Source organism: Phyllobates terribilis, unplaced genomic scaffold, assembly GCF_046119375.1.
Source record: "Phyllobates terribilis strain yellow unplaced genomic scaffold, ASM4611937v1 Scaffold_8__6_contigs__length_399053987, whole genome shotgun sequence".
Classification (NCBI taxonomy): domain Eukaryota; kingdom Metazoa; phylum Chordata; class Amphibia; order Anura; family Dendrobatidae; genus Phyllobates; species Phyllobates terribilis.
The window spans coordinates 173,207,067-173,232,343 of record NW_027362768.1 but is presented as its reverse complement, the minus strand read 5'-3'; positions in this window follow the sequence as shown (position 1 = coordinate 173,232,343).

Genomic DNA, 25,277 nt, shown 5'->3' with positions numbered 1-25,277 from the left:
ACTGCCCCTATGTGCAAGAATATAACTACTATAATACTGCCCGCTATGTACAAGAATATAACTACTATAATACTGCTCCTATGAACAAGAATATAACTACTATAATACTGCCCCCTATGTACAAGAATATAACTACTATAATACTGCCCCCTATGTACAAGAATATAACTAATATAATACTGCTCCTATGTACAAGAATATAACTACTATAATACTTCCCCCTATGTACAAGAATATAACTACTATAATACTGCTTCCTATGTACAAGAATATAACTACTATAATTCTGCCCCCTATGTACAAGAATATAACTACTATAATAAAGCTCCTATGTACAAGAATATAACTACTATAATACTGCCCCCTATGTACAAGAATATAACTAGTATAATACTGCTCCTATGTACAAGAATATAACTACTATAATACTGCCCCGTATGTACAAGAATATAACTACTATAATACTGCCCCCTATGTACAAGAATATAACTACTATAATACTGCTTCCTATGTACAAGAATACAACTACTATAATACTGCCCCCTATGTACAAGAATATAACTACTATAATACTGCTCCTATGTACAAGAATATAACTACTATAATACAGCCCCCTATGTACAAGAATATAACTACTATAATACTGCCCCCTATGTACAAGAATATAACTACTATAATACTGCTCCCTATGTACAAGAATATAACTACTATAATACTGCCCCCTATGTACAAGAATACAACTACTATAATACTGCTCCTATGTACAAGAATATAACTACTATAATACTGCCCCCTATGTACAAGAATATAACTACTATAATACTGCTCCTATGTACAAGAATATAACTACTATAATACTGCCCCCTGTGTACAAGAATATAACTACTATAATACTGCCCCCTATGTACAAGAATAAAACTACTATAATACTGCTCCTATGTACAAGAATATAACTACTATAACACTGCCCCCTATGTACAAGAATATAACTACTATAATACTGCCCCCTGTGTACAAGAATATAACTACTATAATACTGCTTCCTATGTACAAGAATATAACTACTATAATACTGCCCCCTATGTACAAGAATATAACTACTATAATACTGCCCCTATGTACAAGAATATAACTACTATAATACTGCTCCTATGTACAAGAATATAACTACTATAATACAGCCCCCTATGTGCAAGAATATAACTACTATAATACTGCTCCTATGTACAAGAATATAACTACTATAATACTACCCCTATTTACAAGAATATAACTACTATAATACTGCCCCCTATGTACAAGAATATAACTACTATAATACAGCTTCCTATGTACAAGAATATAACTACTATAATACTGCCCCCTATGTACAAGAATATAACTACTATAATACTGCTCCTATGTACAAGAATATAACTACTATAATACTGCCCCCTATGTACAAGAATATAACTACTATAATACTGCACCCTTTGTACAAGAATATAACTACTAAAATACTGCTCCTATTTACAAGAATATAACTACTATAATACTGCCCCCTATGTACAAAAATATAACTGCTATAATACTGCTCCTATGTACAAGAATATAACTACTATAATACTGCCCCCTATGTACAAGAATATAACTACTATAATACTGCTCCTATGTACAAGAATATAACTACTATAATACTGCCCCTATGTACAAGAATATAACTACTATAATACTGCTCCTATGTACAAGAATATAACTACTATAATACTGCCCCCTATGTACAAGAATATAACTACTATAATACTGTTTCCTACGTACAAGAATATAACTACTATAATACTGCCCCCTATGTACAAGGATATAACTACTATAATACTGCTGCTATGTACAAGAATATAACTACTATAATACTGCCCCCTATGTACAAGAATATAACTACTATAATACTGCTCCTATGTACAAGAGTATAACTACTATAATACTGCCCCCTATGTACAAGAATATAACTACTATAATACTGCTCCTATGTACAAGAATATAACTACTATAATACTGTTGCTATGTACAAGAATATAACTACTATAATACTGCCCGCTATGTACAAGAATATAACTACTATAATACTGCTCCTATGTACAAGAGTATAACTACTATAATACTGCCCCCTATGTACAAGAATAAAACTACTATAATACTGCTGCTATGTACAAGAATATAACTACTATAATACTGCCCCATATGTACAAGAATATAACTACTATAATACTGCTCCTATGTACAAGAGTATAACTACTATAATACTGCCCCCTATGTACAAGAATATAACTACTATAATACTGCTCCTATGTACAAGAATATAACTACTATAATACTGCCCCCTATGTACAAGAATATAACTACTATAATACTGCTCCTATGTACAAGAATATAACTACTATAATACTGCCCCCTATGTACAAGAATATAACTACTATAATACTGTTTCCTACGTACAAGAATATAACTACTATAATACTGCCCCCTATGTACAAGGATATAACTACTATAATACTGCTATGTACAAGAATATAACTACTATAATACTGCCCCCTATGCACAAGGATATAACTACTATAATACTGCTCCTATGTACAAGAATATAACTACTATAATACTGCCCCCTATGTACAAGAATATAACTACTATAATATTGCCCCCTATGTACAAGAATATAACTACTATAATACTGCTCCTATGTACAAGAATATAACTACTGTAATACTGCTCCTATGTACAAGAATACAACTACTATAATACTGCCCCCTATGTACAAGAATATAACTACTATAATACTGCTTCCTATGAACAAGAATACAACTACTATAATACTGCCCCCTATGTACAAGAATACAACTACTATAATACTGCTCCTATGTACAAGAATATAACTACTATAATACTGCCCCCTATGTACAAGAATATAACTACTATAATACTGCTCCTATGTACAAGAATATAACTACTATAATACTGCCCCCTGTGTACAAGAATATAACTACTATAATACTGCCCCCTATGTACAAGAATAAAACTACTATAATACTGCTCCTATGTACAAGAATATAACTACTATAACACTGCCCCCTATGTACAAGAATATAACTACTATAATACTGCCCCCTGTGTACAAGAATATAACTACTATAATACTGCTTCCTATGTACAAGAATATAACTACTATAATACTGCCCCCTATGTACAAGAATATAACTACTATAATACTGCCCCCTATGTACAAGAATATAACTACTATAATACTGCTCCTATGTACAAGAATATAACTACTATAATACTGCCCCCTATGTACAAGAATATAACTACTATAATACTGCTCCTATGTACAAGAATATAACTACTATAATACTACCCCTATTTACAAGAATATAACTACTATAATACTGCCCCCTATGTACAAGAATATAACTACTATAATACAGCTTCCTATGTACAAGAATATAACTACTATAATACTGCCCCCTATGTACAAGAATATAACTACTATAATACTGCTCCTATGTACAAGAATATAACTACTATAATACTGCCCCCTATGTACAAGAATATAACTACTATAATACTGCACCCTTTGTACAAGAATATAACTACTAAAATACTGCTCCTATTTACAAGAATATAACTACTATAATACTGCCCCCTATGTACAAAAATATAACTGCTATAATACTGCTCCTATGTACAAGAATATAACTACTATAATACTGCCCCCTATGTACAAGAATATAACTACTATAATACTGCTCCTATGTACAAGAATATAACTACTATAATACTGCCCCTATGTACAAGAATATAACTACTATAATACTGCTCCTATGTACAAGAATATAACTACTATAATACTGCCCCCTATGTACAAGAATATAACTACTATAATACTGTTTCCTACGTATAAGAATATAACTACTATAATACTGCCCCCTATGTACAAGGATATAACTACTATAATACTGCTCCTATGTACAAGAATATAACTACTATAATACTGCCCCCTATGCACAAGGATATAACTACTATAATACTGCTCCTATGTACAAGAATATAACTACTATAATACTGCCCCCTATTTACAAGAATATAACTACTATAATATTGCCCCCTATGTACAAGAATATAACTACTATAATACTGCTCCTATGTACAAGAATATAACTACTGTAATACTGCTCCTATGTGCAAGAATACAACTACTATAATACTGCCCCCTATGTACAAGAATATAACTACTATAATACTGCTTGCTATGTACAAGAATATAACTACTATAATACTGCCCCCTATGTACAAGAATATAACTACTGTAATACTGCCCCTATGTACAAGAATATAACTATTGTAATACTGCTCCTATGTGCAAGAATATAACTACTATAATACTGCTGCTAGGTACAAGAATATAACTACTATAATACTGCCCCCTATGTACAAGAATATAACTACTATAATACTGCTTCCTATGTACAAGAATACAACTACTATAATACTGCCCCCTATGTACAAGAATATAACTACTATAATACTGCTCCTATGTACAAGAATATAACTACTATAATACTGCCCCCTATGTACAAGAATATAACTACTATAATACTGCCCCCTATGTACAAGAATATAACTACTATAATACTGCTGCTATGTACAAGAATATAACTACTATAATACTGCCCCCTATGTACAAGAATATAACTACTATAATACTGCTCCTATGTACAAGAGTATAACTACTATAATACTGCCCCCTATGTACAAGAATATAACTACTATAATACTGCTCCTATGTACAAGAATATAACTACTATAATACTGTTGCTATGTACAAGAATATAACTACTATAATACTGCCCGCTATGTACAAGAATATAACTACTATAATACTGCTCCTATGTACAAGAGTATAACTACTATAATACTGCCCCCTATGTACAAGAATATAACTACTATAATACTGCTGCTATGTACAAGAATATAACTACTATAATACTGCCCCCTATGTACAAGAATATAACTACTATAATACTGCTCCTATGTACAAGAGTATAACTACTATAATACTGCCCCCTATGTACAAGAATATAACTACTATAATACTGCTCCTATGTACAAGAATATAAGTACTATAATACTGCCCCCTATGAACATGAATATAACTACTATAATACTGCTTGCTATGTACAAGAATATAACTACTATAATACTGCCCCCTATGTACAAGAATATAACTACTATAATACTGCCCCCTATGTAAAAGAATATAACTACTATAATACTGCTCCTATGTACAAGAATATAACTACTATAATACTGCCCCCTATGTACAAGAATATAACTACTATAATACTGCCCCCTATGTACAAGAATATAACTACTATAATACTGCTCCTATGTACAAGAATATAACTACTATAATACTGCTCCTATGTACAAGAATATAACTACCATAATACTGCTCCTATGTACAAGAATATAACTACTATAATACTGCCCCTGTGTACAAGAATATAACTACTGTAATACTGCCCCTATGTACAAGAATATAACTACTGTAATACTGCTCCTATGTACAAGAATATAATTACTATAATACTGCTGCTATGTACAAGAATATAACTACTATAATACTGCCCCCTATGTACAAGAATATAACTACTATAATACTACTCCTATGTACAAGAATATAACTACTATAATACTGCCCCCTATAAACAAGAATATAACTCCTATAATACTGCACCCTTTGTACAAGAATATAACTACTAAAATACTGCTCCTATTTACAAGAATATAACTACTATAATACTGCCCCCCTATGTACAAAAATATAACTGCTATAATACTGCTCCTATGTACAAGAATATAACTACTATAATACTGCCCCCTATGTACAAGAATATAACTACTATAATACTGCTCCTATGTACAAGAATATAACTACTATAATACTGCCCCTATGTACAAGAATATAACTACTATAATACTGCTCCTATGTACAAGAATATAACTACTATAATACTGCCCCCTATGTACAAGAATATAACTACTATAATACTGTTTCCTACGTACAAGAATATAACTACTATAATACTGCCCCCTATGTACAAGGATATAACTACTATAATACTGCTCCTATGTACAAGAATATAACTACTATAATACTGCCCCCTATGCACAAGGATATAACTACTATAATACTGCTCCTATGTACAAGAATATAACTACTATAATACTGCCCCCTATGTACAAGAATATAACTACTATAATATTGCCCCCTATGTACAAGAATATAACTACTATAATACTTCTCCTATGTACAAGAATATAACTACTGTAATACTGCTCCTATGTACAAGAATACAACTACTATAATACTGCCCCCTATGTACAAGAATATAACTACTATAATACTGCTTGCTATGTACAAGAATATAACTACTATAATACTGCCCCCTATGTACAAGAATATAACTACTGTAATACTGCCCCTATGTACAAGAATATAACTACTGTAATACTGCTCCTATGTGCAAGAATATAACAACTATAATACTGCTGCTAGGTACAAGAATATAACTACTATAATACTGCCCCCTATATACAAGAATATAACTACTATAATACTGCTTCCTATGTACAAGAATACAACAACTATAATACTGCCCCCTATGTACAAGAATATAACTACTATAATACTGCTCCTATGTACAAGAATATAACTACTATAATACTGCCCCCTATGTACAAGAATATAACTACTATAATACTGCCCCCTATGTACAAGAATATAACTACTATAATACTGCTGCTATGTACAAGAATATAACTACTATAAATCTGCCCCCTATGTACAAGAATATAACTACTATAATACTGCTCCTATGTACAAGAATATAACTACCATAATACTGCTCCTATGTACAAGAATATAACTACTATAATACTGCCCCTGTGTACAAGAATATAACTACTGTAATACTGCCCCTATGTACAAGAATATAACTACTGTAATACTGCTCCTATGTACAAGAATATAATTACTATAATACTGCTGCTATGTACAAGAATATAACTACTATAATACTGCCCCCTATGTACAAGAATATAACTACTATAATACTGCTTCCTATGTACAAGAATATAACTACTATAATACTGTTCCTATGTACAAGAATATAACTACTATAATACTGCTCCTATGTACAAGAATATAACTGCTGTAATACTGCTCCTATGTACAAGAATATAACTACTATAATACTGCTCCTTTGTGCAAGAATATAACTACTATAATACTGCTCCTATGTACAAGAATATAACTGCTGTAATACTGCTCCTATGTACAAGAATATAACTACTATAATACTGCTCCTTTGTGCAAGAATATAACTACTATATTACTGCTCCCTATGTACAAGAATATAACTACTATAATACTGTTGCTATGTACAAGAATATAACTACTATAATACTGCCCCCTTTGTACAAGAATATAACTACTATAATACTGCTTCCTATGTACAAGAATATAATTATTATAATACTGCCCCCTATGTACAAGAATATAACTACTATAATACTGCTCCTATGTACAAGAATATAACTACTATAATACTGCTCCTATGTACAAGACTATAACTACTATAATACTGCTGCTATGTACAAGAATATAGCTACTATAATACTGCTCCTATGTACAAGAATATAACTGCTGTAATACTGCTCCTATGTACAAGAATATAACTACTATAATACTGCCCCTATGTACAAGAATATAACTACTATAATACTGCTCCTATCTACAAGAATATAACCACTATAATACTGCCCCCTATGTACAAGAATATAACTACTATAATACTGCTCCTATGTACAAGAATATAACTACTATAATACTTCCCCTATGTACAAGAATATAACTACTATAATACTGCTCCTATGTGCAAGAATATAACTACTATAATTCTGCTCCTATGTACAAGAATATAAGTACTATAATACTGCCCCCTATGAACATGAATATAACTACTATAATACTGCTTGCTATGTACAAGAATATAACTACTATAATACTGCCCCCTATGTACAAGAATATAACTCCTATAATACTGCTCCTATGTACAAGAATATAACTACTATAATACTGCCCCCTATGTAAAAGAATATAACTACTATAATACTGCTCCTATGTACAAGAATATAACTACTATAATACTGCCCCCTATGTACAAGAATATAACTACTATAATACTGCCCCCTATGTACAAGAATATAACTACTATAATACTGCTCCTATGTACAAGAATATAACTACTATAATACTGCTCCTATGTACAAGAATATAACTACCATAATACTGCTCCTATGTACAAGAATATAACTACTATAATACTGCCCCTGTGTACAAGAATATAACTACTGTAATACTGCCCCTATGTACAAGAATATAACTACTGTAATACTGCTCCTATGTACAAGAATATAATTACTATAATACTGCTGCTATGTACAAGAATATAACTACTATAATACTGCCCCCTATGTACAAGAATATAACTACTATAATACTGCTTCCTATGTAGAAGAATATAACTACTATAATACTGTTCCTATGTACAAGAATATAACTACTATAATACTGCTCCTATGTACAAGAATATAACTGCTGTAATACTGCTCCTATGTACAAGAATATAACTACTATAATACTGCTCCTTTTTGCAAGAATATAACTACTATAATACTGCTCCTATGTACAAGAATATAACTGCTGTAATACTGCTCCTATGTACAAGAATATAACTACTATAATACTGCTCCTTTGTGCAAGAATATAACTACTATATTACTGCTCCCTATGTACAAGAATATAACTACTATAATACTGTTGCTATGTACAAGAATATAACTACTATAATACTGCCCCCTATGTACAAGAATATAACTACTATAATACTGCTTCCTATGTACAAGAATATAACTATTATAATACTGCCCCCTATGTACAAGAATATAACTACTATAATACTGCTCCTATGTACAAGAATATAACTACTATAATACTGCTCCTATGTACAAGACTATAACTACTATAATACTGCTGCTATGTACAAGAATATAGCTACTATAATACTGCTCCTATGTACAAGAATATAACTGCTTTAATACTGCTCCTATGTACAAGAATATAACTACTATAATACTGCCCCTATGTACAAGAATATAACTACTATAATACTGCTCCTATCTACAAGAATATAACCACTATAATACTGCCCCCTATGTACAAGAATATAACTACTATAATACTGCTCCTATGTACAAGAATATAACTACTATAATACTGCCCCTATGTACAAGAATATAACTACTATAATACTGCTCCTATGTGCAAGAATATAACTACTATAATACTGCTCCTATGTACAAGAATATAACTACTATAATACTGCTCCTATGTACAAGAATATAACTGCTGTAATACTGCTCCTATGTACAAGAATATAACTACTATAATACTGCTCCTTTGAGCAAGAATATAACTACTATAATACTGCTCCTATGTATATATATATATACAGTGGATACAGAAAGTATTCAGACCCCTTTAAATTTTTCACTCTTTGTTTCATTGCAGCCATTTGGTAAATTCTAAAAAGTTCATTTTTTTCTCATTAAAGTACACTCTGCACCCCATCTTAACTGAAAAAAAACAGAAATGTAGACATTTTTGCAAATTTATTAAAAAAAGAAAAACTGAAATATCACATGGTCATAAGTATACAGACCCTTTGCTCTGTATTGAGTAGAAGCACCTTTTGAGCTAGTACAGCCATGAGTCTTCTTGGGAATGATGCAACAAGTTTTTCACACCTGGATTTGGGGATCCTCTGCCATTCTTCCTTGCAGATCCTCTCCAGTTCCGTCAGGTTGGATGGAGAACGTTGGTGGACAGCCATTTTCAGGTCTCTCCAGAGATGCTTATTTGGGTTTAGGTCAGGGCTCTGGCTGGGCCAGTCAGGAATGGTCACAGAGTTGTTCTCAAGCCACTCCTTTGTTATTTTAGCTGTGTGCTTAGGGTCATTGTCTTGTTGGAAGGTGAACCTTCGGCCAAGTCTGGGGTCCAGAGCACTCTGGAAGAGGTTTTCATCCAGGATATCTCTGTACTTGGCCGCATTCATGTTTCCTTCAATTGCAACCAGTCGTCCTTTCCGTGCAGCTGAAAAACACCCCCATAGCAGGATGCTGCCACCACCATGTTTCACTGTTGGGATTGTTTTGGGCAGGTGATGAGCAGTGCCTGGTTTTCTCCACACATACCGCTTAGAATTATCACCAAAAAGTTCTATCTTCGTCTCATTAGACCAGAGAATCTTATTTCTCATAGTCTGGGAGTCCTTCATGTGTTTTTGAGCAATCTCTATGCTGGTTTTCATATGTCTAGCACTGAGGAGAAGCTTCCGGTGGGCCACTCTGCCATAAAGGCCCGACTGGTGGAGGGCTGCAGTCATAGTTGACTTTCTGGAACTTTCTCCCGTCTCCCTACTGCATCTCTGGAGCTCAGCCACAGTGATCTTGGGGTTCTTCCTTATTTGCAAAAATTTCTACATTTCTGTTTTTTTCTCAGTCAAGATGGGGTGCAGAGTGTACTTTAATGAAAAAAAAATGAACTTTTTAGAATTTACCAAATGGCTCCTATGAAACAAAGAGTGAAAAATTTAAAGCGGTCTGAATACTTTCTGTACCCACTGTAACTACTATAATACTGCTCCTATGTACAAGAATATAACTACTATAATACTGCTCCTATGTACAAGAATATAACTACTATAATACTGCTCCCTATGTACAAGAATATAACTACTATAATACTGTCCCTATGTACTAGAATATAACTACTATAATACTGCCCCTATGTACAAGAATATAACTACTATAATACTGCCCCTATGTACAAGAATAGAACTACTATAATACTGTCCCCTATGTACAAGAATAGAACTACTATAATACTGCCCCTATGTACAGGAATATAACTACTATAATACTGTTCCTATATACAGGAATATAACTACTATAATAATGCCCCTATGTACAAGAAAATAACTACTATAATACTGCCCCTATGTACAAGAATATAACTACTATAATACTGCCCCTATGTACAAGAGTATAATTACTATAATACTGCCCCCTATGTACAAGAATATAGCTACTATAATACCGCCCCTATGTTCAAGAATATAACTACTATAATACTGCTCCTTTGTGCAAGAATATAACTACTATAATACTGCCCCTATGTACAAGAAAATAACTACTATAATACTGCCCCCTATATGCAAGAATATAACTACTATAATACTGCCCCCTATGTACAAGAATATAACTACTATAATACTGCAACTCTGTACAAGAATATAACTACTATAATACTGCCCCTATGTACAAGAATATAGCTACTATAATACCGCCCCTATGTACAAGAATATAACTACTATAATACTGCTCCTTTGTGCAAGAATACAACTACTATAATACTGCCCCTATGTACAAGAAAATAACTACTATAATACTGCCCCCTATATGCAAGAACATAACTACTATAATACTGCCCCCTATGTACAAGAATATAACTACTATAATACTGCCCCTATGTACAAGAATATAACTACTATAATACTGCCCCCTATGTACAAGAATATAACTACTATAATACTGCCCCTCTGTACAAGAATATAACTACTATAATACTGCCCCCTATGTACAAGAATATAGGTACTATAATACCGCCCCTATGTTCAAGAATATAACTACTATAATACTGCCCCTATGTACAAGAATATAACTAGTATAATACTGCCCCTATGTACAAGAATATAACTACTATAATACTGCCCCTATGTACAAGAATATAACTACTAAAATACTGCCCCTATGTACAAGAGTATAATTACTATAATACTGCCCCCTATGTACAAGAATATAGCTACTATAATACCGCCCCTATGTTCAAGAATATAACTACTATAATACTGCTCCTTTGTGCAAGAATATAACTACTATAATACTGCCCCTATGTACAAGAAAATAACTACTATAATGCTGCCCCCTATATGCAAGAATATAACTACTATAATACTGCCCCCTATGTACAAGAATATAACTACTATAATACTGCCCCTATGTACAAGAATATAACTACTATAATACTGCCCCCTATGTACAAGAATATAACTACTATAATACTGCCCCTCTGTACAAGAATATAACTACTATAATACTGCCCCCTATGTACAAGAATATAGCTACTATAATACCGCCCCTATGTTCAAGAATATAACTACTATAATACTGCTCCTTTGTGCAAGAATATAACTACTGTGATACTGCCCCTATGTACAAGAAAATAACTACTATAATACTGCCCCCTATGTACAAGAATATAACTACTATAATACTGCCCCTATGTACAAGAATATAACTACTATAATACCGCCCCTATGTTCAAGAATATAACTACTATAATACTGCTCATTTGTGCAAGAATATAACTACTATAATACTGCCCCTATGTACAAGAAAATAACTACTATAATACTGCCCCCTATATGCAAGAATATAACTACTATAATACTGCCCCCTATGTACAAGAATATAACTACTATAATACTGCCCCTATGTACAAGAATATAACTACTATAATACTGCCCCCTATGTACAAGAATATAACTACTATAATACTGCCCCTCTGTACAAGAATATAACTACTATAATACTGCCCCCTATGTACAAGAATATAGCTACTATAATACCGCTCCTATGTTCAAGAATATAACTACTATAATACTGCTCCTTTGTGCAAGAATATAACTACTGTGATACTGCCCCTATGTACAAGAAAATAACTACTATAATACTGCCCCCTATATGCAAGAATATAAATGCTATAATACTGCCCCCTATGTACAAGAATATAACTACTATAATACTGCCCCTCTGTACAAGAATATAACTACTATAATACTGCCCCTATGTACAAGAATATAGCTACTATAATACTGCCCCTATGTACAAGAATATAACTACTATAATACTGCCCCTATGTACAAGAATATAGCTACTATAATACTGCCCCTATGTACAAGAATATAACTACTATAATACTGCCCCCTATGTACAAGAATATAATTTCTATATTACTGCTCCTATATACAAGAATATAGCTATTATAATACTGCCCCTATGTACAAGAATATAGCTACTATAATACTGCCCCTATGTACAAGAATATAACTACTATAATACTGCCCCCTATGTACAAGAATATAACTACTATAATACTGCCACCATGTACAAGAATATAACTACTATAATACTGCTCCTATGTACAAGAATATAACTACTATAATACTGCCCCCTATGTACAAGAATATAACTACTATAATACTGCTCCTATGTACAAGAATATAACTACTATAATACTGCTCCTATGTACAAGAATATAACTACTATAATACTGCCCCTCTGTACAAGAATATAACTACTATAATACTGCCCCCTATGTACAAGAATATAGCTACTATAATACCGCCCCTATGTTCAAGAATATAACTACTATAATACTGCTCCTTTGTGCAAGAATATAACTACTGTGATACTGCCCCTATGTACAAGAAAATAACTACTATAATACTGCCCCCTATGTAGAAGAATATAACTACTATAATACTGCCCCTATGTACAAGAATATAACTACTATAATACTGCCCCTATGTACAAGAAAATAACTACTATAATACTGCCCGCTATATGCAAGAATATAACTACTATAATACTGCCCCCTATGTACAAGAATATAACTACTATAATACTGCCCCTATGTACAAGAATATAACTACTATAATACTGCCCCCTATGTACAAGAATATAACTACTATAATACTGCCCCTCTGTACAAGAATATAACTACTATAATACTGCCCCCTATGTACAAGAATATAGCTACTATAATACCGCCCCTATGTTCAAGAATATAACTACTATAATACTGCTCCTTTGTGCAAGAATATAACTACTGTGATACTGCCCCTATGTACAAGAAAATAACTACTATAATACTGCCCCCTATATGCAAGAATATAAATGCTATAATACTGCCCCCTATGTACAAGAATATAACTACTATAATACTGCCCCTCTGTACAAGAATATAACTACTATAATACTGCCCCTATGTACAAGAATATAGCTACTATAATACTGCCCCTATGTACAAGAATATAACTACTATAATACTGCCCCTATGTACAAGAATATAGCTACTATAATACTGCCCCTATGTACAAGAATATAACTACTATAATACTGCCCCCTATGTACAAGAATATAATTTCTATATTACTGCTCCTATATACAAGAATATAGCTATTATAATACTGCCTCTATGTACAAGAATATAGCTACTATAATACTGCCCCTATGTACAAGAATATAACTACTATAATACTGCCCCCTATGTACAAGAATATAACTACTATAATACTGCCACCATGTACAAGAATATAACTACTATAATACTGCTCCTATGTACAAGAATATAACTACTATAATACTGCCCCCTATGTACAAGAATATAACTACTATAATACTGCTCCTATGTACAAGAATATAACTACTATAATACTGCTCCTATGTACAAGAATATAACTACTATAATACTGCCACCATGTAGAAGAATATAACTACTATAATACTGCTCCTATGTGCAAGAATATAACTACTATAATACTGCTCCTATGTGCAAGAATATAACTACTATAATGCTGCTCCTATGTACAAGAATATAACTACTATAATACTGCCCCCTATGTACAAGAATATAATTTCTATATTACTGCTCCTATATACAAGAATATATATTGTGCTTTTCTGCCTTAATAGAAAAAATGAATACAAATCAAGACATCCTTATTATTTTGAAAACATGTTTACACTTTTTACATCTTTGCCATTTTGAGTTTTTATTCCTGATTTTTTACATTTTTTCATTCTAGGTCCGTAAAAGTTATATTTGAGTGTTAGGAAATGAAGTATCAAAGTTGAGAAGTTTTTGTAGATTGTTCGATTATACAGTACAGGGAATATGGGAGATTTTTGCTCTGAAGAACATATTCCTTCCAAACTTGTAAGTTACGATATTCATTTTTTATCAAAGGCTGGAGCTGAGGTTGTGCAGATAAAATTAGCAGTGAAATCCATTCTGCATTATCTTAAGAAGACGTCTGGCACTTCGTGAGCAGCCGCTGACTGCTGCGTCTATTCCCAATGGGAGGCCTCTCGACTTTGCCCAGGTACATATCACCTGCTTCTGTATGCATATTCTGTACCAAGGATGGATCCAACATATGCTTTGAATGTGAAATGGAAGGCCAGGGCTCAGGGTTAGCAGCCAGACCTGTCAGGTGTTATAGTTGGAAGCAAATCACTTTAACATTATTCTTTTTGATGTTAAAACAAAAGCTTCATGTTCTGACTCTTCCAGAATGAAATCAGTGAGAGTGGAAAAGTAACCAAATGAACAAAGAAAAAGTTAATGATGATTGCCAGTATTCTATTTCAGTGTTAGTTTACTGCCATTGAGAAACTGTGGTGGGCAAAACTCATTTACTAACATGAAGGGTTCCGCGGAGGCGAGACAGGCTCTCCCAGTATTGGATGATTGAAGTTAGAAAACAGAAGGGCAGTCCCAGGAGGAACTGTAGAGGCTCCCAGAGGAAACACCGAGGGGCGCTATTGAGCCTCAATTCACCAGACGAGCAATATAAATTGAACTTTACTGACACAAGTGCAAAGCTTCATCAGGCTCTATAAAAGAATCCTAATCTTTTAGCAATGGACAATAAGGGTGATATTATAGAGCCTGATGAAGACCTCACGCCTATGGAGAAACACTTTGCTCTTGTGTCAATAAACTTTTTGGACTAATTTATATTGCTTGTCTGTTACATAGAGGTTTCCTATGCAGTTGAACTTATGCGCAGCGCTCACTAGTGCCATCCAGTGTTTCCTTTGTGAGCCTCTACAGTTCCTCTTGGAACTGTTCGTCCTGTTTTCTCCTTTTTTTAGTCCAGAAGAGCATGTCCCACCCTCGCGGAACCCTTCATGTTAGTAAATGGGCTTTGCCCACTATAATTTCTCAATTTCTCATTGTTGCTTCCCTGGAGGGAGTTTAGGTCCCACAATTTGGCATCAGAGGCGCAGCTGAACTCCTTTTTGGAATCTTGACATAAACAGGAGGCAGCTTGTAGACAATTTACATCAGAAAACATTCATAGAATCCTAGAATGTTAGAGTTGGGGGGGGACCTCCAGGGTCCTCGTGTCCAACCCCCTGCAGGATTCACTAAACCATCTCATAGCCTCACTATCCAGCCTCTGAAGACGTCCATTGAAGGAGAACTCACCACCTCTCGTGGCAGCCTGTTCCACTCATTGATCACCCTAACTGTCAATAAGTTTTCTCTAATCTGTATCTTCTCCCTTTTCAGTTTCATCCCATTGCTTCTCGTGTTTCCATGTGCAGAATAAGGATGATCCCTCTACACTGTGACAGCTCTTCAGATATTTGTACACAGCTATTTAGTCTCCTCTCAGTCTTCTCTTTTGCAGCTAAACATTCCCAAATCCTCTAACCGTTCCTCATATGACATAGTTTTCTGACCGGTCACCATTTTGGTCGCTCTTCTCTTAACTTGCTCCAGTTTCTTCATGTCTTTTTGCTAAGAATTATTCTAAAAATATTTGCAGTTGCCACCCAACACATGAATAGATTGTTGCTATGTAACATTCAAGACACTTTTTGTCTGATATTTTATTTTTCAGAGATATCAGACATTATTTCTATAGAAGATGTTATGCACACGCCCGGACTGACTGGCATGTGCATGTGTAGTGATCCCACTGGACCATGAACCGGAGAGTGCCTGGAGGGGCGTAACTAAGTATCTACCCGATCCGACCAAGGTCGCACGAGAGCTAACGACGCCAGTGCAACAGGGAGGAACCAAGCAGAGGGACCAGGTGCTACCCCAGGTCAGACTCCGGACACGGCTGTTGACCCACACCGGAGAATACAGGAACAGGCAGGTTAGGCTGGCACACTGACTGGTGGGTATAGGCAGGCACGGCAGGTATGCAGACAGGCGGGCACTGGTAACCACGACTGGTATGCAGGCAGGGAGTACTGGCAAGCATGGCTGGAGTGCCGACAGGGAGGCACTAGCAGGTTGGAGCACAGGCTGGATAAGGTCCAGTACAGACTGGGACTCAGGAACAGAACCGCAGATGCGGTAGACAAGCAGAGCAGAGCGAGACCGCCGGAGCGGTGAGCAAGAGAAGAGCAGGGCGAGACCACCTGGAGCGGTGAGCAAAGGCAGAGCAGAGCGAGACCGCCTGGAGCGGTGAGCAAAGGCAGAGCAGAGCGAGACCGCCTGGAGCGGTGAGCAAAGGAAGAGCAGAGCGAGACCGCCTGGAGCGGTGAGCAAAGGCAGAGCACAGCGAGACCGCCTGGAGCGGTGAGCAAAGGCAGAGCACAGCGAGACCGCCTGGAGCGGTGAGCAAAGGCAGAGCAGAGCGAGACCGCCTGGAGCGGTGAGCAAAGGCAGAGCGAGACCGCCTGGAGCGGTGAGCAAAGGCAGAGCAGAGCGAGACCGCCGGGGTGGTGAGCAAGAGCAGAGCAGAGCAAGACCGCCTGGAGCAGCGAGCAAAGGCAGAGCGGGCAAGAACCGCCGGAGCGGTGAGCAAAGGCAGAGCAGGCAAGAACCGCCGGAGCGGTGAGCAAGGCAGAGCAGGCAAGAACCGCCGGAGCGGTGAGCAAGGCAGAGCAGGCAAGAACCGTCGGAGCGGTGAGCAAGGCAGAGCAGGCAAGAACCACCGGAGCGGTGAGCAAGGCAGAGCAGGCAGAAACCGCCGGAGCGGTGAGCAAGGCAGAGCAGGCAAGAACCGCTGGAGCGGTGAGCAAGGCAGAGCAGAGGGGACAGGGCTCTGTTCACCCGGAACAGACTGGAAGGGAAAGGCAGAACCAGATACACACAAGATACTTGCAATGAAGTAGCGAGTGGACTCTAAACTCACAAACGGAAGTACAGCGACAATGAGTAGGAGTTAGGTGCAGGTACAGACTCTGCAGAAAAAGGGAAGGTACGGACATAGAGAAAATCAGGAAACAGACTAGGAGAGTGTTCAGACAGGAACTGAGTGTTCAGACAGAAACTGACACTGCAGCGAGATACAGGAGCGAGTCTGGGTATGCGGCCCCCAGAAAAGGTGGAACGAACAGGCAAGGAGCGTGTTCAGACTGGCCTGGAAATACAGCCTCCAGGAAGGCGGACAGACAGGCAAGAAAACACAGACAGCAGGTCTAGGTATGCGGCCCCTAGAAGGCGGGACGAACAGGCTAGGATACAGTTCAGACAGGAACTGCTACTGAAGAGATACAGGAGCCAGTCTGGGAATACAGTCCCCAGAGTGGTGGAAATAGACAAGAACAGAACAGGACCTGGCACATTCAGAGTCAGGGAGAACACTGAATGAAAGCGTTGCTCAGGCATCAGCTTCCAGGTGAAGCTGGTTTAAATATCCAGTGACTGACAGCAATAGGCTGAGGACGCATCAGGGGTGTGCCCACAGCAGCTACAAGAAACAGGAAGTGACCGGGCCGCCGCTCTAAGCAGTCAGAACAGAGACAAACAGACAGCATGGAAAGAAGCCAGGCTAGCAGACTGGACTGATGAACAAGTTTGCGATCTTGCAAAGTGGGAGATGGTGCCCTATGCAAGAACGCCGCCAGGTATGTTACAGAAGAGCATTTGCATGAGCAACTATGATTACACTTAATCCAGAATATTTAAGAATTCAACAGTTTATCTTCCTGATTATCACAGATTATCAGATTAAATGCAGCCCATTAAATTTAGGAATATGGAATAAGGGAAGGGATTGTCCATAACATTATGTTACAATTCAAGGTTCTACTCTAACCTGTAGAAGGATTCGCCCCCAGTTCTCCACTTGTCATATTATGATTCCTCTGTTACACTGCAGCTGATATCCCATATACAGTATTTGTCATTCCTTACTCTTCAGATATGCTAGAGGAAAAACTACTTTATCTGGTTAAGCCCCAGAAATAGCCCAGGCTTTTTGGCGCATGCGCAACACTGGATCCATTGATGATTGACCTTTATTTTCCATTTTGACGATCCCTCTCTGGGATTTTACACTTTTAAGACATCCTGTACATTGTTCTTTTCTTGATATATACTTGCACTACGCTTGTGCCAAGTGAGAGTCTTTGCTTTCTGGCACTTGCGCACCATAAGAACCAGGGCTCTTCCACAAAGTGAGGTTCACATATTAAAGGATAGGACCGCCTCGGTTGGGTACACATTGTCGCTTTGGGATGGCTTTTTCGCTTCTTGATCAAAATAGTGTTAACTTAGTATACTATGTTATTTACTTACTATAGGTTATATGCTCATTTTGTTTTTATCTTGGTTTTTGTCTGTTGAATGGCCAAAGTGTGAACGTGCTTCTACACATTGCACGTATACCAACTTGTACTCCGGCTCATTTCTTTGGTTTTGCTGTAGTTTCTTGTACTTACAGTGATGTGGCTCCCCCTTTTTGGGCTGGGCACATCATCTATATAGCTTCCTATAGGCAGGTATCTGACTAGCCTGGCCCCTGGTCCTTCCCTTTCCCCAGCTACATTGATGTCGTCTGACACAAGGTGACGTTTTAATACTAGAGGATAGGACCATCCCTGTTGGGCTCACCTTGTCGCAGTGGGATCTCTTTTAAGCATTTTTTATCAAAATAGTGTCAACTAAGTACCATGTCTTATTCACATATACCATTACTCTTTACTTACTTATTTACTTACCATACTATAAGGTATATGCTCATTTTGTTTTCTCTCTTGGGTTTTGTCTTTTTCAGAACCAGTGAGCCGGGCAATAATTAGGCTTCTAAGTCCATGTGCAGACTGACAAAAAGTACAAGGCAAGTGGACATCTTGGAGTCTATCTGGGGGTACAAGGAGGTCCTATGTGAAAATGGAGCAAGAAAAATAGTAAGATGGTAAAAGAGGAATATTAAAAGCCGATGGTGAAGGTGGCACAAAGAAGGCTGGGATTTGTAGTTTGGTGAAGGTGGATCGGCTGGAGGTGCGAGTTGTGAAGAATGCATCACATGGTCGGCACAATAGTAAATTATAAGGACGACTACTAGTAAACAAATTAGGGGTTGGCCGGCAGTAATGTGCAAATAAAAAAAGAAGAGGGTTTTTAAAAATTTAACCCCTTTATATTCATCTGTATTCCAACCACATCAATCCCACTCCTCTATTTAGGGTGCATTACTTCTATCTGACCATGTTGTGTCTTCTACATAACTGACAGGTAGAGGGCAAATTAGCATAATGAACTATTTAAATATTCATATTTAAGACGGCTCGGAGGCATTCATTGTCCTCACCAGCTTCCGCCACCACTGACCCTATAGAAAGAAGCCGCGATTGTCATATCCAATTAGGCTGGTGGTTAATTTCCAGACAGTGATGTTCATCTTTTTGATTCTTTCAACAACTCCGGGATAACTTGCTGTGACAAGATGCGGCTGAGACATGAGAAGTGAGTCACTTCCCCCCCGATGCCGCCATTGTCATGAGTCCATGAAACAGAGCTGCAAGGTAAAAGTTGTTGGGTCACTTGAAATGTATGCAAATTTGACATTTCACTACTGTTTAGCATATCCGCACATCAAACTTTTCTGTGCATCCCTTCCCATTCTATTGGTACGAAAAAGCTTAAGGTCAGTGGCAAATCCTTGAGATGTAACGAGACGAGATCGGAGAAAACTTATCGCTAAATATCAGCCCCTGCTGGGTTTTTGGCAGAAGCTCAGGTGAAGCTGGAGAAGAGGACATGTTACCTGCAGACATGATGGAAATACCATCACATAAGACAAGGTGACGGCCAGAGATGGGAAAAGTTCATGCCATTTATTGCAACAAATTCAGGAAAGTAGTTGAAGTGAACTTCAGGTTAGTGGAACCAATCAGCAAGGCGATCATTAAAAAAAAAAGTGCACCTGGAATAGCTAGGGAAAGACTGAAAAGTCACTTGGAGCATTTGGGAGTCTACAAATGCCAGACCAAAAGCTCTAGTTACAGTCAGGGCTAGCGTCGGGGAGTGGGGTGATGGCAAACTGGGCAATTGCCAGGGCACCCACTTTCCTAGGGGCCCCCATCATTTCTATTCCGAGGCTAACGCTGCTTAAGGACCTTTGGTGACATTACGATCATGCCGCCATAATGTCACCAAAGGTTCTTTAACTGCGGGAATCTAAAGGAACTAAAGAGGAGAAAGGCTGGTATGTATGTGCAGTGTATGTATATATACATGTGTATGTATGTGCAGTTTGTGCGTGTGGTGGCATGAATATATTTAAATAAATGTTGATTTTTGTTCAAGAATAAATGTGGATTAGCAAACAGACAATCCCTGCGTGTATTGCGGCTGAATAGCCGAGAGACATGAAGCCGAGGCGACTCCGACATAGTTTTCGAGATAGCACCCGAGCGTGCTCAGATGAGATGACGCCTTATCCAAGCACATTCACGCATCATTATTGTTCATGGAAAAAAAAAACATCCCCTGAAAATATGACCTAAACCCAACTTTCGGAGCATAAAATAATATAAGACCCTGACTTATCTATGACGAAACACGGTAGTTGTAGTTTCCCAACAACTTCTGAGCCTCAGGTTATGATCAACTTGATCAAAACCATTTCCCATGGGAATACACAGTGAAGCTAACTAAAAGGGGCTAGTTTCACAGGCTATGTATATATCACTTATAATATACCCTATGCCAGTACAAAAATAGTCAAAGGGACCAAATGTATCATATGAACAAAGAGATTATCATAGTTAGATTCTTCTACATAGGAGCAGTATTATAGTAGTTATATTCTTGTACATAGGAGCAGTATTATAGTAGTTATATTCTTGTACATAGGAGCATTATTATAGTAGTTATATTCTTGTACATAGGAGCATTATTATAGTAGTTATATTCTTGTACATAGAGGGCAGTATTATAGTAGTTATATTCTTGTACATAGGAGCAATATTATAGTAGTTATATTCTTGTACATAGGGGGCAGTATTATAGTAGTTATATTCTTGTACACAGGAGCAGTGTTATAGTAGTTATATTCTTGTACATAGGGGACAGTATTATAGTAGTTATATTCTTGTACATAGGGGCAGTATTATAGTAGTTATATTCTTGTACATAGGAGCATTATTATAGTAGTTATATTCTTGTACATAGGAGCATTATTATAGTAGTTATATTCTTGTACATAGAGGGCAGTATTATAGTAGTTATATTCTTGTACATAGGAGCAGTATTATAGTAGTTATATTCTTGTACACAGGAGCAGTGTTATAGTAGTTATATTCTTGTACATAGGGGGCAGTATTATAGTAGTTATATTCTTGTACACAGGAGCAGTGTTATAGTAGTTATATTCTTGTACATAGGGGACAGTATTATAGTAGTTATATTCTTGTACATAAGGGGCAGTATTATAGTAGTTATATTCTTGTACATAGGAGCAGTATTATAGTAGTTATATTCTTGTACATGGGGCAGTATTATAGTAGTTATATTCTTGTACATAGGGGCAGTATTATAGTAGTTATATTCTTGTACATAGTGGCAGTATTATAGTAGTTATATTCTTGTACATAGGAGCAGTATTATAGTAGTTATATTCTTGTACATAGGAGCAGTATTATAGTAGTTATATTCTTGTACATAGGAGCATTATTATAGTAGTTATATTCTTGTACATAGGAGCATTATTATAGTAGTTATATTCTTGTACATAGAGGGCAGTATTATAGTAGTTATATTCTTGTACATAGGAGCAGTATTATAGTAGTTATATTCTTGTACATAGGAGCATTATTATAGTAGTTATATTCTTGTACATAGAGGGCAGTATTATAGTAGTTATATTCTTGTACATAGGAGCAGTATTATAGTAGTTATATTCTTGTACACAGGAGCAGTGTTATAGTAGTTATATTCTTGTACATAGGGGGCAGTATTATAGTAGTTATATTCTTGTACACAGGAGCAGTGTTATAGTAGTTATATTCTTGTACATAGGGGACAGTATTATAGTAGTTATATTCTTGTACATAGGGGGCAGTATTATAGTAGTTATATTCTTGTACATAGGAGCAGTATTATAGTAGTTATATTCTTGTACATGGGGCAGTATTATAGTAGTTATATTCTTGTACATAGGGGCAGTATTATAGTAGTTATATTCTTGTACATAGTGGCAGTATTATAGTAGTTATATTCTTGTACATAGGAGCAGTATTATAGTAGTTATATTCTTGTACATAGGAGCAGTATTATAGTAGTTATATTCTTGTACATAGGGGCAGTTTTATAGTAGTTATATTCTTGTACATAGGGAGCAGTATTATAGTAGTTATATTCTTGTACATAGGGGCAGTATTATAGTAGTTATATTCTTCTACATAGGGGAAGTAGTATAGTAGTTATATTCTTGTACATAGGGTCAGTATTATAGTAGTTATATTCTTGTACATAGGAGCAGTATTATAGTAGTTATATTCTTGTACATAGGGGCAGTATTATAGTAGTTATATTCCTGTACATAGGAGCAGTATTATAGTAATTATATTCTTGCACACAGGGGGCAGTATTATAGTAGTTATATTCTTGTACATAGGGGCAGTATTATAGCAGTTATATTCTTGTACATAGGGGCTGTATTATAGTAGTTATATTCTTGTACATAGGAGCTGTACTATAGTAGCTATAGTCTTATACATAGGTGTAGTATTATAGTAGTTATATTCTTGTACATAGGGGCAGTATTATAGAAGTTATATTCTTGTACATAGGGGGCAGTATTATAGTAGCTATATTCTTGTACATAGGGGCAGTATTATAGTAGTTATATTCTTGTACATAGGGGCCAGTATTATAGTAGTTATATTCTTGTACATAGGGGGCAGTATTATGGTAGTTATATTCTTGTACATAGGAGCAGTATTATAGTAGTTATATTCTTGTACATAGGGGCAGTATTATAGTAGTTATATTCTTGTACATAGGGGCAGTATTATAGTAGTTATATTCTTGTACATAGTGGCAGTATTATAGTAGTTATATTCTTGTACATAGGAGCAGTATTATAGTAGTTATAGTCTGTACATAGGAGCAGTATTATAGTAGTTATATTCTTGTACATAGGGGCAGTATTATAGTAGTTATATTCTTGTACATAGGGAGCAGTATTATAGTAGTTATATTCTTGTACATAGGGGCAGTATTATAGTAGTTATATTCTTCTACATAGGGGAAGTATTATAGTAGTTATATTCTTGTACATAGGGGCAGTATTATAGTAGTTATATTCTTGTACATAGGGAGCAGTATTATAGTAGTTATATTCTTGTACATAGGGGCAGTATTATAGTAGTTATATTCTTGTACATAGGGGCAGTATTATAGTAGTTATATTCTTGTACATAGGAGCAGTATTATAGTAGTTATATTCTTGTACATAGGGGCAGTATTATAGTAGTTATATTCCTGTACATAGGAGCAGTATTATAGTAGTTATATTCTTGTACATAGGGGCAGTATTATAGCAGTTATATTCTTGTACATAGGGGCTGTATTATAGTAGTTATATTCTTGTACATAGGAGCTGTACTATAGTAGTTATAGTCTTATACATAGGTGTAGTATTATAGTAGTTATATTCTTGTACATAGGGGCAGTATTATAGAAGTTATATTCTTGTACATAGGGGGCAGTATTATAGTAGCTATATTCTTGTACATAGGGGCAGTATTATTGTAGATATATTCTTGTACATAGGAGCAGTATTATAGTAGTTATATTCTTGTACATAGGAACACTATTATAGTAGTTATATTCTTGTACATAGGGGCAGTATTATAATAGTTATATTCTTGTACATAGGAGCAGTATTATAGTAGTTATATTCTTGTACATACGGGCAGTATTATAGTAGTTATATTCTTGTACATAGGGAGCAGTATTATAGTAGTTATATTCTTGTACATAGGGGCAGTATTATAGTAGTTATATTCTTCTACAT